Source organism: Heterocephalus glaber, unplaced genomic scaffold (genome assembly GCF_053883595.1).
Source record: "Heterocephalus glaber isolate CG9 unplaced genomic scaffold, H.glaber_assembly_v1.0 deba00000281, whole genome shotgun sequence".
NCBI lineage: Eukaryota > Metazoa > Chordata > Mammalia > Rodentia > Bathyergidae > Heterocephalus > Heterocephalus glaber.
The window spans coordinates 37819341-37835187 of NW_028258139.1; the positions used below are offsets into that span (position 1 = coordinate 37819341).

At 34.2% G+C, this 15847-nt stretch overlaps 1 pseudogene; it reads right to left on the reverse strand.

Annotated features, from left to right (window-relative positions):
* Positions 1–964: 964 nt before the first annotated feature.
* LOC147830288 (UDP-glucuronosyltransferase 2B30-like) lies at positions 965–8483 on the reverse strand (annotated as a pseudogene).
* Positions 8484–15847: the final 7364 nt, after the last annotated feature.

Genomic DNA, 15847 nt, shown 5'->3' on the forward strand with positions numbered 1-15847 from the left:
AGTTAAGACAAGGTAAGTCTTTTAAAAGCAAATAATGGTATTGGTGATAGAAAAGCATGAACCATTTCAGCCATCAGTATTACTCTGGATTACAATTTACCAGTTCCTTCTTAAGTGTTTAATTGGTATTTACTTATATTTTTACGCATTTAACCTAATATGAGTTCAGGCTATTTATATACAAATGGGCATGTTCACCTCACTGAACCTTTTTTATAGTGTAGGTTCTGTCACCTGTTGGTCAAACTCTTGCAACAACCTCTAAATTGCTTTCCCTTTCCATTGTCTAGTGTCTCTTCCATCAAATACAGTGACTGCACTTTCAAATTGTTGTGGAAAAAGAAAACCTGGTTTCATACCTCCTACTTAACTCTTTTCCCTGCTCCCCAATGCCCTTAATAGAGGCTTCGATCTGGCAATTATTTGACCCTAACATAGCTCCCCAGAATCATCTGCCAATTTACTCAGTCTCTGACTTATGAAATAAATTTGAGATTTTTGGAAACTCTCAGCCCTATTCTATGTGCTTCACTTTTTGCCTTGTCCTCTTGCTCGCACTCCTTCAGCTGGTCCTGCACATTATTCAAGTCTCACCTATATTATCAAACATTCCATGATCTCTGCTGGAATTTTCTTTAACTTTGTTGCCTTCCCTTCTGGTAATACTTTCCCCACAGGCTTTATCTACTTGCTCTAATCTCTCTATCCCAGTGAAATATAAAAACTTTGTGTTGCAGAAACTGTCAATTTAGCTTCTCTTTATATCCAGCACTTACCTCTGGTACATGGTAGTCACTTGATAAATATTTTTGATAGAATGATTGATTCTTAAGATTTACACAACGCAAGAGTTAAACTCCCTGCATTCCTAAAGGATTCCAGACATTAAATTTTTCTGTGAAAATAATGAAATAAAGATACTTGTGATGGTATAGAAATATGAGTCTACAATTGGCAGGACATTTTACCCCACTCTTATACCTCTCACATTGAACCAAACTTTCTGAATGAGGAATGCAGAGTCATCTCCAACAAAAACGCTCAGTGACCAAGCTGGGCAAACACCTGTAAATTAACATTAGGCAAATGTTTGTCAGGTTTGCTGTAAATCCTCTAGTTAAATCAAAATTTGGTAAGAAAAGCAAGGAGACTCAAAATCCAGGAGCTTTGCCTGAGACACATATCAACTTTCCTATCATTTGGAACAATGTCCTAGGGCTTGCTGAATGGAAAAAAAAACAAAAAAAACAAAAGAAAGAGAATTTCAACATTAGTATACTGTGGAAGTTCCTGAATGAGTTGAAATAGTATAGGTAAGATATGCATATACTTATATCTATATCTACTAAAATTGATGTTTTAAAATGTTTTAAAATAAATCCTATGAGTAGAATTTCAGCTCTAATATTGCTCAATATATCCATTGTCACAAGTAATTCCTGAACTTAGTCACAATAGAATTAAACGTGGATTTGGTTTCTCTTCAAGTCTGCAAAAGTAACATAAATTTCAAACTTTTCTAGCTCACAACCAATTAGTAATAACATACTTGTAGCAATGGCTTTCCCAGGAATACTCACAATACTTTCCAAAATTGAAAGCTACTCCCTTGATCCTTGTATCTTGAAGTGAACTGTGAGGCTTTAGTGGTGTCTGAATTCCTAGCAACAACTATTACATGTAGCTAATACTAAGAAATTTAAAATATTAGCATGCATATATATATATATATATACTTTCATATATATATGAAAGTGACAGATGGAAAATTTTCACAAATTATTAAGACAGAGATTTGTTGTCACTCAATTTAGTTCATATTTTCTTTAATTGAAACAGTTTTTTAAAAACAGATATGAGGTAACATGTTATATGTCACTTTTTCAAGAAAATTTTATTTCTTAAGGCTTATGATTTTAAATATATATAGATGAACATGGAAAATTGAAACGCTCAACATAGAGCATTCAGATGCATGTTTTAATTCCTAAATGAGAAAATTGAACTTTAAGGACAAATAATTTCCTCAGTGCTCCATAAAAAATCATACCAAAAATGCATGCATAAGTCTTTAATGTGCATGTTTATTTTTGTCAACATATTGGGTGAGTTTTATGATTACTATTCTTGAAGGTTAAAGAAAAGTACAATAGAATGTTCATACCAGTTCTGAGACAAATATTTAGTGATTTAATTTGCAGAGTTATTATTTCCTGGAGTTCTCTGAACAAAATATAGTCATAGAGTTTTACCTGGCCCTATAACATAAAATTGGCACATATTTGTGAGATCGATGATTTTATTTTTTCATCAATTTATCTACAAAAATCATATTTTTCTTATGTTATATTCACATAAGCTCACCATCAAAGGTCCAGATAATTTAGAGTTCACAATAACAATTACAGACACAGCTTACCTAGAACTTCACTTAAAACAGATTCCACAAACCAAAAGGCAAAATAAATTTAAAATACTATATTTGTTATACTCTCCAAGAACGTAAGTTGGTCATCTAATTCTGACAGAACAAGAGGCACATAGGAAGGAGGGAATGGAGCTTTCAGTGAGCTTTCCATATGAATGGCCAAAAATGAAGCAGAGATTTTACACAAAGGGTAGTTACAGTGAATGAGCTAGCAGTGCACAACAGGGAACAATGGCAATAGCAAGAAGGACATTGAACTTTGATTCTTGTAGTGCTTTTCATATGTTTCTTATTCAAAACTTTATCTCTACTGGATTTTTTGAGGTTAACAGAAGGTATTCCTCAAAGTTTTTCTCTATTGGTCAACAATATATCTACAATGTTCTTTGGAAATTGACAGAGACAATAATTGACCCATTTTGTGCAAACTTTTTAAAAATCACCTTTACTCAAAAATGTAGAGTAAACCTCAAATTGAATATCAGGTGATTTATTGGGATCAACAAGAATGGAAGCTGATCTCAGAATAGTCACCTCCTGATATTTGTGGCCAAGTTCATCCATGTGTCTTTATGTTGGTCAAGTGGATGCATTCTGTGAGCCGCATCAGCACTTTTCTACAACATCCAGAGAAAAGTACCACATGAGTTCTTCAACAGAAGGACTGAAGTCTACTTAAAGGTATCTTGTCACACTGTAAAGCTTCTACAGTTGGTGTTTATACTCTATTCTCTCATGCGTATATCCAAAGACATATCAATCCAGAAGTGAAAGTGTAACTCCTAATTTAAAGTAAAGAAATACTATGAACTCCTTGTTCATATGGCTTTCAGGTGAAAAAACAGAACCTAGAAGACCTCAGGGTTGTAAAACTTTGTTTGTTCATTTAGTTTAATACCTGATATTTTCCATCAAGGATTGACTTGGCATTTCAGGTCACCTGTTTTGCATAAACATTCTGTGGTACTATCAAGAACAATGATAATCAAATAGTTCTTATACCTGCAACATCTTTTACATAGAACTAGAGATCAAATGATAACATAGCTGAATCACCATTTCTTGAATGCTGTGGGTCAGGAGCATTTTAAAACAAGTTTTGATGGTATAAAATATATATACCATACAATTTATGATTTTGGAGTGTATAATTTAATATTTAATAGCTTATCCACTGTATTGTGGAATCCTATTCTGAATGGAGTTAACCCAATTTTTCTCTTGATTGAGTTCACTTGATGTTCCTATAACAAAATTCTTGTGACACAGCACATTTTAACTAAAAGAAGTTCATTTTGCACATGTTTCTGGTGGCTTGAAACTCAGAAGTTTGTAGAATAGATTGTGCATAACTGGCTGTGGGAGACTTTTGTCATCAACTTGCTGTGCTCCACAGAAACCCTTGTGGGAGAGTCTCCAAGCCTTTCCCTGCTAGATAACTCCTCAGTCTCTTGATTAAATCACTTCACCCTGGTGAAGAGGAGTTTGCTTGGAATTGTTTGTTATTCTTCATATACTTAATTCCTGCCAATTAAAAAAATAAATTACTATCATTAAAAATAATGAACTCTTATTGCTCCATTTATTCTCTCCCATGTTAGTCAGCTTCATGTTATTGTATCAAAATACCTGAGATAATCAAATTCTAAGTGGAAAGTCTTATTTACACTGAAAGCATTGGAGTTTCCACTAGTCATGTGGGACATTGTTCTTGGGCCTCTGGTGAGAAAATATGTTCATAAAGATGTGGGTGGGTGGCAAAGGAAGCCCCTTATCTTATGGTTGAGAAAAAGAAAGTGGAAGAAGAGGACCTAGTTTGCCAATGTTCTCTGCATTGGGCACATTCAAGGAAAACTTCCTTCCTCTTGACCCTACCTACTAAATGTTCTACAGCTTCCTGATAGTGCATTGGGAGCTATGAATGCATGCACTTTGGGGGGATATCCAAGAACAAAACTATAGCATTTCTCCATACTTCAAAAGGGAAAAAGATGTGGGGAAGCCAAACGTTTCATTGACACTACATCAAAACCATATACAATAAAACTTTGATTTGGGAACACAATTCTTTCTGGAGAATTGATTGTAACTCAAAGCACTTTTATATCAAAGTATTTTCCCCTTGAAAAATAATAGAAACTCAGAAGACTCATTCCACAACCAGAAAATTCATATGTAAATAATTATAATACTGCAATATAATACAGAATATAAAGAACAATGTACAAATTATCCTGCAATTATCTATGAAAACATCCAGAGCTGGTGTGAGGGAGATGAGAGACAGGAGGGTGCATTATCATTAAAGGAATCACTGGTATCTATTGCCTCAGTGTAAGCTTTTTCTTTTTATGAAATTTAAAAAGGAAGCTATTCAGTTGCACAGCCTTTTGCCTCTTTTATTAGGATTTCACAGAAATGTGACATTGCATTGTCATTAAACAGATATATTACTCAAGTGGCTACATCCTTTGCTACACCCTAGCAACCTTGGTGGTGCTTTTCTACAACATTTTTCACTCGTTCCCATATTTTCCACATCCCATTAATCTGATTTGAATTGAGGGATTCCTCACCTTTTTCTCCTCCTCTACTGCAGACAAGATCTCCTCTATAACCTTGTGCTTTTTAGAGAGGTTCTACAGTAATCCTGCAGTAAAAGAACAAACATTGTTTCATTTGTGATCCTGTGTCATTTGGCATCATGTAATACTCATATTGCAAAACATTGCTTCTTTATTAAGTTAAATTTTATTAGCAATGATTGTTCATTTTGCAGAATACTCACATAACAAATAAATCACAATCCAAGTTTTACTGTTTATAGAAAGTAGTAATTCTTTCACATGTATGTTTTCTCCAAAAAATAGTCATATTATTATATTTTTATCTTGTATACTAGTTTCTAACTTACATAATTTTAAGCCTTAATGAATTTAAGCATTAATTAATAAAATTAATGAAATGCTGTGATATCCACATATTGCATGCTTTTACATCACTACCTACTATATTTCAATATTTTCTAATGTCTTTTATGAGAAAGTAACATGAAAATTGGTTACATTTATGTAATTTTTTCTCTGTATATCTTTTTTTGAACAGAACTTGAAATAAATGGGTGTTCTATTTTTTAACAATATTGATGTATTTGGCACTTTGGACTGTTCCCAAGTATTTTATTTCTGTTCACATAATGCTGAAATTTAATAAGTAATGGAAAGCAAGAAATGTGAAATTTTTATGTAATAAATAACAAGAGGACTAGCCTCATAATATTGCCTTGGATGGGACACATACATACTGCTAAGTAACACCAGAAACTATTACTACAGATCATGATTACACTGCTATTCAAGTTATTTCTTGTCCTCATTCTTCAGCTCTGGTCAGCTTTTGTCTACACAATAGAATTGGATGTCATTTTCTTTTACTATCATTGGAAAAATTCTCTGAAGAGAATTTCTGAAAATCTCTCAAGTGATTTTCTACTTAGAATACTCACCCAGTTTTTTCAGTTTCTCTACCTTGTGAAAGTTAATTTATACAGTTAAATAAATGCATTTTAACTTGAAATCATGTTATATGTTTGAATAAGCTTTTGGTTTTATATTGATGCCTTTTAGAAGGTAGAAAGCTGCTGGTAAGAAATATGATAGCAGTGTAGATAAGAATGCTTGTTTTATATTTATTTCTTGCAGTAAAATTTTACAATTCTACTTTTCCATTTGACTGCCAGCTCTGACACATTTACTTTTAAATCAGTCTACAGGATATCAGCTGTCTGGAACACTGCTTAAGAATATTAGAGTGATCTGTAGAAAAGTCTGTTCTTGCAAAATGGGAGAGTAATTAAGATGTGTAATACACATTAGATAATTAAAATTATTAGGAATACCTGGACCTGCCAAAATAGCCCTGTACTGGCTACTTTAATAAGAGAAAATCAATGATAATTTTTTCAATAATTTTGTTGTGTTTCCATTCCTCAAGTCTAAACATCATATGTTTATATATGGATGGGGTTTAGCATATGCTAAAATTCATTAGCTATGAAAACACCCAAGTATTATGATTTTTGAACATTCATGTTCCCTTTTTACATGTGGGTAAGGTCTTTATAAGTAGATGAGTGTATTACAGATGTTTCCTGAAATGATTAGGTATGAGATAGACAAGATGTTTAAAGTGTCTGTATGTCAACAAAAGAGATATTTATATTTATATTTGTCCATCCCATAATTGATATTTTTCTAGATATTGTACATATATTTAAATAAATTGTGTGGGTAGGCTTTTATATATCCATCAATGTGTTCATAAACACAAATAATTATTGAATTAGCCACTATAGAAATGAAACTGCATTTATTTTCTCTCCTAATATGTAATGATAACATAAATTTTAGGCATTTAAAAAAATTTTAGGTCTTTTGAGATCTACAAAAAATTAATTCTACCATACATATAAAGATGAATTTCTGTGGAGTACTCATAACAGTTTGAATTATCTAACAAGCAATTCAATGATCCTGAATTTGTCAAGTGAACTAAGAAGTTCTTGATATTATAAATACATTCTCAGTGACTATTTTTGTATGCAGTTCCTACTAAAAGTTTAATAATGTTAAATTTGTGGGATATATATGTATATATATATATATACATATATGGAAATTTTTTAAGTCTTCTCAAAATAAATGTTTGGGCTCACTATGGAAGCACATTTTAAAAATATACATATATTATTCAATTGTACATCTGTACTTCAACAAGATTTTAGTCCTGAAAGCTTTCATGTATATATTGTTGAACAATGAAAACATTAATTTACAGCTTGCTCTGTGTGAAATGCAGAACTTCCTTATTATGAAGAACCTTCATGGTATTATCAATGGATATTTTAATTTCTAAATGAAAAACTGAAGCACATCAGGATAAATGATTTTTTCAGTGCTACATAGGGAATTGTGCTCATAATACACTTATAAGTCCTTAAGGTTCATGTCTATGGTCATCAAATCACTTGTTATAATTTCTACTCTTAAAAGTGAAAAAAAATTACACTAGGATGTATATGTAAGTGTGGAAAAAAAATCTTAGTGATTAAATTTGCTGTCATTACTCCCTGAAGTGCTCTGAAAAAGAATATGGCTACTGAGTTCTAAGTAGCTTTATAAGGCTTTTCAGACATTTATATGATTATTTGATCATTTTGTGTTTTCATTAATTCACTTACAAAATATCAAATTCTGCTGAACTTATATTTAAAGAAGCACATCTTTAAAAGAGGAAGATTGAAGTTCACAATAATACAACACATTTTAGAACTAGAACCTTGCTATAAAATTGATTCCACTTATTCTTATTATATATTTGGATTTACAAGTCAAATTATAGCACATGAATGATATTTTAATCCTCTGCACAAATGTTATTTGATTATATAATTCTCACAGAAAAATAGGCACATGGGAAGAAGGTAATCGAAATCTTCCATTATACTTTTATATGTGTAACCAGAAGTGAAGTGGAGACTATGCCCTAAGGTTAGTACAAGGAGTTCAGCCAACAGCTCACCGCAGGGACAAATGGTATCGCTGAGAAGATCATGAAACCTTGATTCTAGTAGATTTTTCTTTCTTTTTTTTTTTTTTGTTATTGTTGTTGAAAATTGCATCTTTGAAGAACTTTTCAGTGTAATCAGGTAATTCCCCAAAGATTTTTTTTTAGATAAGAAAATAATATGCCAAAATATTTCTTCTGAAAAATCATGTATGTAGCGACTGATTCATTGTGTGAAAAAGTGTTCAAAATCCTCTTTAGTCAAAGATACATAGGGGCCAGGGATTTACCTCAGTGGTTTCATCACCTGCTGCACAAGCTCAAGGACCCGAGTTCAATCTCTGGTACCAAAATAAAAATTAAAAAATAAAGATATATAGTAAACCTCATGTTGTTCATTCATTAGGATCAACAAGAAAGGTGAAAGTGTCAGGACAGTCACCTCATGACTTTTCTGCACAATTTCATCCAGAATTGTCTTTCTGTTCATCCACTGGTTTTATTTTGTGAGCTACGCCAGAACTTTTCAATTTCTCTAAAGTAGCACACTTGTCTTGTCAGGAGAAATAAATACCACTTCACAGACAGCATGATGGACTGTAATGTTTCTTTCACAATTTGTGTTCATTCTCCATTTTTTAATATTTGCATCCAAAGATAAATCAGTGAAGTTAAACTATCACTCCTACTTCAAAGGATATAGATGTTATGAACAGTCTGTTTCTGTGGATTGCAGATGAATAAACCAAAGCTAGATAATCTTAGGGTTGCAAAAGTTTTCTTATTCTTTTTTATTAGCACTCTCACCCAACCAAGAATGATTTTCCACATGCAAATCAGCTCTTTTAAATATTACATTTTAAATTAGTTTGCAGAAAATTGACAATCAAGGTGTAATATTTACATATACCAGTTGTTGAAGAAGAATGGAATTATTATATATCACAAAAATATAATATAAAAACATAAAATAAGAGTTTTTTGTATCTGCAATTCCAGGGAACAAATATTAATGAGATCCTTCTCAAGCATACATTCCAGGGACTCTCTTCTCAACTCAAAATTTTATAGTTTTTCTTTTTTGATCCTGGTGTTAGTGGCTCTTGATAATTTCTGAGATGACTTCAAGGCATATTTCTTCTTGTCTCTGTACAAAGTACTTAATATCTTTTCAGAGAAAGACGTCTCTTCAGGAAGCATACAAAATTTGGCACCATCTTCACAAATAGCTCCTTTAGATAAAAATTCAAGGTTTTCAATTTTTTTCTGCTATGCTCTTTGCTCCTGATTCTTACTATGAATTTTGCCAGAATTTTGGGAAAGTTAGAAATTTCTTCAGCCAGATCAATTAGTCCACCAACTTTAATATTATTCTCCTGCAATTATCAGGACACAGGTGAAAAGTAGATTTTGTTTTCACCAGAGCATAAAATACGTGGCCTATACTCCCACTGCCAACAGAATCTTTCTCAAGTGAAACCTTCTGAACAAGGTTGTAATAGTTCATATCTAAAATGTTCCCTAAATTTCTTTTCTAGGTAAAAGATATTTGGAACATGGAGGTGCTAAACTTATCAGTGAATTTATACATTGATGAGTACAGTAGCTGAATGTGCTATTAGGAGATGGGCCCTAGTGGTATGTCTATCATTGTGGATGTGACCATGAAGCTGGAAATTTTCATGACAGCTGGAAATTTTCAAAAACAAAGCTTTGTATTAACTTTAATTTAGATTATTTCCTTTAATTTAAGCACATTTTTTGGAAAAATATATGCTATTAAATTGTATGTCCATATTTCAGAAAGATTTCAGCCCTTAAACCTGATGATTTTTATGTACTTTTATTGAATGTAAAAGTACAGTAAACCTTAATTTACAATTTTTTGTGTATAGGCTGTAGAAGCTGTTTCCTTAATTGTGAAACAGCTTTCATGGTAAGATAAAAATTTTAATGTTTAAATGAGGAAAGTGAATTCATCTTCTCCCTTCTCTCCTTCCAGTATTCCAAAATTTGAGTACATTTTCCTCTCCTTTCCTCTATTTTCCTCTTCTATCCTGTTTCCGCCTTGAAGCCAGATGACTATGGACTGAAACTATGAGCCACCATAAATCTCTCTTCCTTTAAATTGTGGTGTTGCCTACTTTGTCTGAGCAAGAGTAAAGTGACTAAGAGAGATGTTGGTACAGAAGTGAAGTTTCTATGGTTATATTTGACTGTGTGGTTCAGAAACTTTTGGAACTGATTGGTAGTTTGGTCTTGGAAAGGTTTGGGGATGCCAGCTCAAAAAGCTTTAGCATATAGTAGATAGCTCTAGTAATAGCTCAGAAGACCAGAATGCTGGCAGAAATACAGGAAGCCATGGCTGGGCTCAGGAAGTTTCTATTGTGGACAAGGAATCTATTGTCTGTTGAACCAGGAGCCATGTGTGTTAAGGGATGGCAAAAAAAATTGTCTTAATTTTCCTTGTACCCTGAATCTTTGTGGTAGACTGAGATTAAGGGTGGTGGATTAATTACTGTGGCAGAGAAAACTTAAAGGGTTCTTGAAACTCAGCCTGTGGTATGCATAATATTGGTTGGCTTTAGTCAGATTTGTACTGTGAATCAGGAGAAAATAGCAGAGCTGAATGATTTGGAAATTTCCTTTTCACCAGAAAGGAAGTACATGCATAAATGGAGCAAAGGAGAGCATGATTGCTGAAAAGATTGGCATTAAGAAGTCAAGTGCTTTATATTAAGGTAACAAGAAGAATGATTTTCAGTAATCTGGGGAATTGGACAGATCCTGGCTCTTCACTGGCTCAAGGGTGTAATACAGTAAATGTAAATGCCTTTGCAAGACTTTGCTTTGAGAAGAGAGCCCCATGGCATCTGGCTCAAGAAGTACCTCCTAGAGAATTGATTCCCTGTAATTCATTTCACCATCTTCAGACATCAAGCCTCATAGTTCACTGCAGATATGTGCCAAGGAGGTGCTTGTCTAGTGGTCAAGTTGGTGGCAGAGTCTAGTGTCATGCCAATGCTGCTGGTCCCACAGGCATGAATAATGCAAGAATTAAAGGTCATGGAGGCTTCCACCCAGATTACCGAAGAAGGCTTGAGAAGCAGACAATGTTCCACTGATTGGGTTTTGTGTTGAGTTGTGAGAATGAAGCCTAAAGTACAGCAGAGGATTTAGGAAGTTTGAGATACCAGGAAAGTGGATGATCTGCTGAGAAAAGATGTAGGTAGTGAGCAGAGCCACTCTGAGAGAGATCATATGGTCTGCAACTGTAAATGCCCTAAGTGTGGGCCAGTCCAAGTACTTTTAAGACAACTCACCACAGTTATTCCCAGGTGTTAGATGTGAAGTGCAGGATTTAACATCTTTTTTTTGTGGGGTTTTGGTCCAATTTTTTTCTTTCTCTCTAGTTGGCCATTATGGAATGAAAATGCTTACTTTGTGCCATTTATGTTGGCTATATCTAACACTTTTTGATTTTTAACAGAAACTCACAGCTAAGAGTTTCTTTTGAATGTCAGAGTAGTCTTTGGATTTTGAATTTGCAGCAATGTTAGAACTGTTAATAGTTCGGTGACTCATAGATTTGGCTGAAATGCATTTTGCATGTGATGTACAAGAATATTTTGGGGTCCAGGAGTGGAATGTTATGGTTTAGATCTAAAATATCTTTCTCAAATTTTCACATGTGTTGAAGGCAAATGGAACACAGAGACATTATTCTCCTCCATGGATTCATTCATTGATGAGATCAACAGCTGATGTCAGTAGGTGGGGCCTATTTAGAATATTATCACTAGAGGTGTGAAATGGAAGAGTATATCCTTGTTACTCTCTCCTTCATTGTTTCTGTTACTATTTGGCTGTTGGGTTCTTCTCTCAACCCAGAAACAGTTACAAAGTAAAGAGCCCGAAAAGCATTGAACAAAAATACTTATTTTAGAGCAAAAGCATAAAGCTGCATTTATCAAAAAATAAAGCAGAAAGGCCCTTGTCATCAACCTGGGAGAGGACCAGAACCATTTCCATAAGTATTCCTTGTCTAGGTTTTCTTAGTCACACAGTAAAGAACTACTTATAACTTATTTAAAATCATCAGCACAGACAAAACCAATACACTCTTTAGGGAAGTATGAATATCTCATACTTGAGCAAGAAAATCTGCCCAATCCAATGAGGTCTTTGGTTCTTGTGCCCCATTCTTGGCCAACATGGTCCTCACTGGGAACAACTCCATCTCCAGGTAGGTTTTTCCTCTGGCTGCTTCCTCTATGTATGGAACATTTTTTCCCAAAACCCTCCCCCAACCCCTTCCCCTCAAGGGCCAGTGTTACTCACAGAAATCCTCTCACTTTTCCACAGGCCTTGCTCTTTGTAATACACATCATATTTTACAGAGACTGTTTAGATAAATATTGGGTACCTCTTGTTAGGTTAGGAAAATTGCACTACAACCTCAGAAAATGGAACCTAAGCCCAACCACACCTGTGAGAAAGGCTCATGTTTCACTCTCACCAGGTCTACTTCTATCTCCTTGCTTCATTCTCCCTTCCTAACTAGGTCCTCCATCTGCTGGTGGAAGAAGAGCTCAAGCCTTTTGCTATTACCTAGTTTCATTTCAATGCTTCCTTGCTGCCATGGGTTGAGCAACTTTTCCTCCATGTTCCACTCTGCTATTTCTACCTTAGAGGCAATCAGCTATGGGTTGAAAGCATAAGCCAAAATATACCTCTCCTTCATTCAATTTTGCTTTGCAGGCATTTTGTCTCAGTGATGTGGAAAGTGACTGTGATTATTACTTTCCAAATTCCTATCAACATCCTGGTCTTTTGAATTACCACAGGAATCACTCATCATTTATCATCCATTTATAATGTCCTAGGGGTTGTTTTGCTTCTTTGTACCTCTACATGTTATATGTTGGTTTTTATTTTTCCCCATTCCCCTGATCTCCCTTCAGTCCCTCTGCCCCTACCTATTTACAAAGGCTTTGTTTCTGTTTTTTACTTTTCTCATATACTTTCTTTTTCCTTCTTCCCTTTCTCATACCACCCATTCCCCTTCCACTTCTGATTTGGAACTTTCCTTCCTGTTTCACATGATCTATTATATATTTTGGTCCTCATTTACACTTTCAGTTTCTCACACCAGAGAAACTATTCAATATTTACATATATGTGTCCTATTCATTTCACTTAAGTATGAGCTCAATATGCATCCATTTAATCACTAGTTTCTCATTCTTTGTGGCTGAGTAGTACTCCATTTTATTAAAAAAACACATCTTTATTCAGTCATCAGTTGATGGGCATTTGGGTGATTCCAAGATTTAGCTATTACAAACTGTGCCACTATGAACACTGGTGAACACAAATTGATGTGGTATGATGTTTTTAATTTTTTTAGGAAGATATGCAGGAGGGGAATAGCAGGGTCAAATGTACCTCTAATCATAGATTTTTGAGGAATCTCCACACTGATATCCACAGTGGTTACACCAGTCTGAACTGGCACAAACAATGGAGAAGTGTTCCTTTTTCCTCACAATCCCATCAGTATTTGTTATTGGTTGATTTCTTGATAGCAGGCATTCTTTCTGGAATGAAGTGGAATCTCAGCATTGTTTCCATTTGCATCTCTCAGATGACCAGTGATGTAGAACATTTTTTCATAAGCCTATTTGCTGTTTGTCTTTCTTTGTCTGAGAAATGTTTATTCATTTCAGATGTGAGTTTTTGGATTGGGTCTTTAAATTTGAGAGGTCTGATTTTTAAAAAAAATTCTTTGTATATTCTAGATAGTAGAACTTTGTCTAAGAAAAAACTGGTAATTTTTTTCCTACATTGTGGGTCATCTCTTCACCCTGTTGGTGGTTTCTCTTGTTTTCTAGAAGATTTTTTTACATTTTTTGGTACCGGGGATGGAACTCGGGTCCTTGTGCTTGTGCAGCAGGTGGCAAAACCACTGAGCTAAATCCCTAGCCCTTCCAGAAGCTTTTTAATAAGACAAGATCCCAGTTGCTAATTCTTTGTGTTAGTTTCCATGCAACTGAGGTTTTATTCATAAAGACTTTTCCTGTACCAATGTCTTCAAGGGTTCTACCTAACCTCTCTTCTAGCCAGTTTAGTGTTTCTGTTTTAATATTTAGATCTTTGATCCAATTTGATTTTAGTTTAGTGCATGATGAGAGATATAGCTATCATTTTAATCTTTGGCAAGTTGAAACCCAATTTTTCCAGCACTATGTATTATAAAGGCTATCTTCTACAGTGAGGGTGTTTGACTGCTTTGTCAAAGATGAAGTGGCTGAGTATTTCTGGAGTTGTTGTTTCTGCATCTTCTAATCTGTTTCATTGACTTTATTGATCCTCTTGTCTCTTTGCCAGTAGCATGCTGTTTTTCTTGCAGTAGTTTTGTAGTATAGTTTCAGATTGGGGACTGTGCTACTCCCTACCTTGTTTTTGTTACCTAGAATTGCCTTTGCTATTCTAGGTCTCTTCTGGTTCCCAATGAATTTTTGGACTGTTTTCTCTAGTTCTGTAAAATATACTGTTGGAATTTCAATAGAGATTGAATTGAATCTATATTTCAGTTTTGGAAGTATAGCCATTTTCACTATATTGGTTCTACCTACACAGGAGCAAGAGATGTGCTTCCATTTTTTCATATTATCTTCAGTCTCTTTTTCAGAGTGGTGTAGTATTCAGAGTAGTGGTCATTTATTTATTTTCTTACATTCATTCTTAGGTATTAAATTTTTTTGGATGCTATTGTGAAAGGAGTTGTTTCTCCATTTTCTCTCTAAGTCATTCTGTTGTTTATGTACGTGAAGGCTATTGATTTTTGTGTGTTGACCTTATATCCAGCTACATTGCTCAATTTGGTAATTAATTCCAGGAGACTTTTGGTGGAAGTTTTAGGGTCTTCTATATAGAGTATCATGTCATCTTCAAATAATGACAATTTAAATTCTTCATTTTCTGTCTTTATTCCTTTCTCTTGTCTAATTGTTGCGACTAATGTTTCCAGAACTATATTGAACAGGAGTGGTGATAGTATACATCATTGTCTTGCTCCTTATTTTAGCATGAGGGATTTCAGTTTTTACCATTTAGTATGATGTTGGCTATTGGTTTTTCATAGATGGCTTTTATCAGGTTGAGGTAGAGACCATGTATTACAATTTTTATAGAGTTTTTGTGATGAATGTGTGTGGGATTTTGTTGAACACTTCTTCTGCATCTATTGAGATGATTATACAGTTTTTGCTTGGCTCTGTTAATATATAGTGTTACATTCATTGATTTGCATATGTTGAAACATGCCTGCATCCCTGGGATAAATCCCACTTGGTCAGGGTATATGATCTTCTTGATGATCTTTCGCATTCTGTTTGCAAGTGTCTTAAGGACTTTTCCATCTGTGTTCATGAGGGAGATTGCCCTACAGTTCTCTTTCTCAGTTTGGTCTTTCTCTGCATTTGTGATCAAGGTGAGTCTTGTTTCCAGGAATGAATTTGGGAGTGTTGCTTCCCTTTCAATTTCACTAAAGAGTTTAAACAGTAGTGATTATAGTTCTACTCTAAGTGTCTTGTAGAATTCAGCAGTGAAGCCATCAGGACCCAGGCTTTTCTTTGTTGGGAAGTTTTTAATTATGTTTTCAATTTCATTGATTCATATTGGGTTGTTTAGAATTTTTAGGTCTTCTCTCAACTTTAGTATTTCATATGTATCTAGAAATCTGTTCTTTTTTTCTGTGTTTTCCATCTTATTGTCATATCAATTCTCAATGTAGGTGTTGATGATCCTATGTATTTCTGCTGAGATTGGTGTAATTTCACCCTTTTCATT